This window comes from Equus caballus, chromosome 15, assembly GCF_041296265.1.
Source record: "Equus caballus isolate H_3958 breed thoroughbred chromosome 15, TB-T2T, whole genome shotgun sequence".
Taxonomy (NCBI): domain Eukaryota; kingdom Metazoa; phylum Chordata; class Mammalia; order Perissodactyla; family Equidae; genus Equus; species Equus caballus.
The window spans coordinates 28829949-28833494 of NC_091698.1; positions in this window are offsets into that span (position 1 = coordinate 28829949).

A 3546-nucleotide genomic window follows, 5' to 3' on the forward strand; every position below is an offset into this window, starting at 1 on the left:
CCGCGCAGTCCGTGCCAGCCCTGCGCACCCCAAGGGACCCGCCAGACTGCCTGGGGCACCGCCCAGAACCACCCGAGGGCGCGCAGCCGGCTTGCAGAGCTGGGGTCGGCGCCTGACTGCTGTGTCCCAACTCCTGGAGCCAGCTCCCGTGGGGAGCAGAAAAAGGCGCTTTGATGAAGAGCTTCGCACTCTTTGCCCTCTTCACAGGGGATCTCCATCCCTTAAGAACGAGAACCATCAATAATTAGGCTCCCAAAACTCCCCACCGCGGCACCGCTCGGGTCACCACTGCTTTAACTGTTCTTAAATTGGGTCGCCTTCATCTTTCACAGGGTGCCTTGATATGCGCGACCTCCGCCTCTGGGCTCGCTGTGGGATGAGGTCCTAGTCTTGCCCACAGCTGCAGGCTGGGGGTCTGCCGGGGCCCTGTCGAGACCAGCTCTCGCCACCATCCCTTCTCCTCAGCCTTCGAAGCCGGCGCCAGGAACCCTGCACCCGCGGTCCGCACCACTCGGTGCTGGAGCTTCAGTCTGTCTGTCTGAGGGGAGGAAGCCGCTCTCAGCCCTGCCAGCCCCGGAGGAGGGCGGTGGAGGCGGCGCTGGGGCCAATCTGCATTGAATCCAAGGGACAGGAAGGGCCGCCTCGAGCAGATCCGTGCCCTTCTCTCAGAGGTGGGAGGACTCCCCTCCCCGTGTCCTTCCACTACCTGTTGCCTTTGGGTTTTTGTTTCCTGGACCACAATTTCTTTATTCTTTTTTAACTGTATTTTTAAACAAGTATCACATTCCAGGAGTTTGCCTGGTTTTGTTTTTGTTTTGTAATTCAGATACTACTGCTGCAAAACTCATACAAGTCCTAGAATCTGCCCGCAGTCCAGAGCAGCCCCAGCTCAGACTCCCCAGTGCTTCTGTGGCTGCACCCACAGCCCCAGCAGGCACCGCACCCTTTCTCCAGTGGGACCCTCACTCTTTCGCTCTACACAGCTCTGTTTCCTTCCCAGTCACTGTGGAGAGAAGTCAATTCCTGGACACATTTTCCAAACAAAACAACACAAAACCCATGCCATGAGCTGTCCATTCTGACCACTCACAGAGAGGGACCAGGCATTTGAAATGAGAACATCCCACTGCGCCTCTGTGAGCCTCCTATGGGGCTGCTGGTCTTCATGGCCTGAGACCCAGGGTGTCCATCCCCTTCCTCCCGAGGAGACTCTGGTGGGGACAAGCCACAAGACACCCTCAAGCAAATCCATCCAAAGTCGATTGGCAATTTCTCTGTCAGTATTCACTAACACACAAGGTCTCAATTCTTTATAACCTCTTTGCAGGCCTTGAAGTTTTTTGTTTGTTTTTTCTGCTGGCTATTTCAAACATTTGCTGCTGAATTCCTCAGGCTTGGGCTTGTGACTCTGGGGAGAAGGCGCAGCTCCCTGGTGCAGCCCAGTGAGGCTGATGGGCTCCAGCCTCCTTTGATGAGGCCCAAGAGCCACAAAGGATTTAGGAAGGGCCCTTTCTCTGTGACCCTCATCTCACCTGCCATCTTTGCTTGATGGTCCTCTTCCTGACCACACTCTACCCTCTGCAGGGCAGCCCCCACCCCGTCCCCATCCGCCTGTCTCCTTCCTGCCACATCACGTCCTCAGTGCCCAACCAAGACCCCAGCCCATGCACGGTGCTCAGTAAGTACCTGTCCTCTGCCGGGATGGACCCAGCCTTGTTGGTGCTTGACCGCCCAAGAAGGAAGCACAATGACTCTGTTTGAACGTAGAGTACGGTCAGTAGGGACGGTCTGTCTGCATGTCACAGAGCTGCCCCAGGGTGCTCTGGGCCACAAGCCGATGATGCAGGGGGTTCATGTCCATAAGAAGACAGGACCACACTTTGGTCTCCAGCAGGACATGAGAAAACAGTCTCAGCCCATAATGACTCAATGCAGGGTCCTTGGTCCTCCTGGCAGCACAGTGGGTGTGAACGTGGGGTCATTCTTGGAGGATCTGGGGCTTCAGTCAAAACAAAACATGGCCTAGGGTCGGTTTCTACAAAGCAGGAACTAGAAAGTGATGATTGCTGTGCCACCCTGCGGGTGGAAGAGGTCACCTCCAGCTGGTGTGTGTCAGGGGAGGGAATTGGGAGTGGGAGAAGGGACTGGGGGATAGGGACCTATTCAGGGAAAGATTCATGGGGCAGGAATTGCCAGGAAATTATAATACATGGGATTTACTTTTGGGGTCTGTAGAATGACCCCCATTTTACTGATGAGGTGATGGAGGCTCGGAAAGGTTAAGTAGCAGTCCAAGGCCACACAGCAGGTGAGTGGTGGAGCTCAGCCTTGAACTGGAGTGACGCTGCGCCTCCAAAGCTGCAAGCCCCTGATCAAGACCGTACTTAATGAACAGATGGATGGAGAAGGAAGTCGTGGTATATACAGACAATGGAATATTATTCAGCAGTAGAAAATGACGAAATCCTACCATTTGTGACAACATGGATGGACCCTGAAGGCATTATGCTGAGTGAAATCACTCAGGCAGAGAAAGACAAATACTGTGTGATCTCATATATAAAACCTAAAAACAACAACAAAAATCCCACCAAACTCATAGAAAAAGTGATTAGACCTGTGGTTACCTGAGATGGAGGTTGGGGGAAGATGAATTGGAGGAAGGTGGTGTAAGGGTATGAACTTCCGGTTATAAGATGAATAAGTACTGGGGACGTACTGTACAGCACGGTGACTACAGTGAGCACTGCTCTATGAGATACAGGAAAGAAACCATCAAGCTGGACACCTGAAACTCACACAGTGATATCTGTCAATTATTCCTCAATGAAACCAGAAAACATTTCAAACAATATAGAAATTTAACAAAAAGAACCAAGCTTAAGATGGACAATTGCCAGTCAAATGCCGTGTTCCATGCAGACCATTGGCAGCCACCCAAGTCCAGTCTTCATGCTCATCTCAAACGTGGTGCTCGGGACTGGCTCTCTGAGGCATCTCTGCTCGGTTCACAGGGCTCTGGACCTTTCCTATCCAGACTGGGAACACAAGGTTGGAGGCCATCATCCCCATTTATGGACAGGGAAGCTGGATGAAGGCTCTTGTGGCCAGCACTGACCACAAGAGATTGTATCTGTTTAACAGTCACCTACAGCTCGGGATTCCCACTCCTGGCGAAGCAACAAGGGTACCTGCTGGGCCGACGGACTAATGGAGTCCCAGCTACCTTGACCCTGGGAGGGCAGAGGGGAGACAGCACTGCTGAGGGCCTACTAAGTGTCCGGCCCCACCATAGGCACTTGGCCCACATGACCTCATTAATCCCATGGAGCCTTTCTGACAGCTGTCACCCCATCCTGCGGGCTGAGATGGGGAGGGAAGGTGTCCAGGCCACAGAGAGGACACCTGGATGTCTTGACTCCAGAAGGTGGACTGTCCCCACTGTCTCCGTGCCTACTGCATAAAATCCACACAATTGAAACCAGAGCTGGTGAGTGGTGGCTCACCAGAGAGCTATCCTGTGATGGGTCCGTGGGACACCTGTGC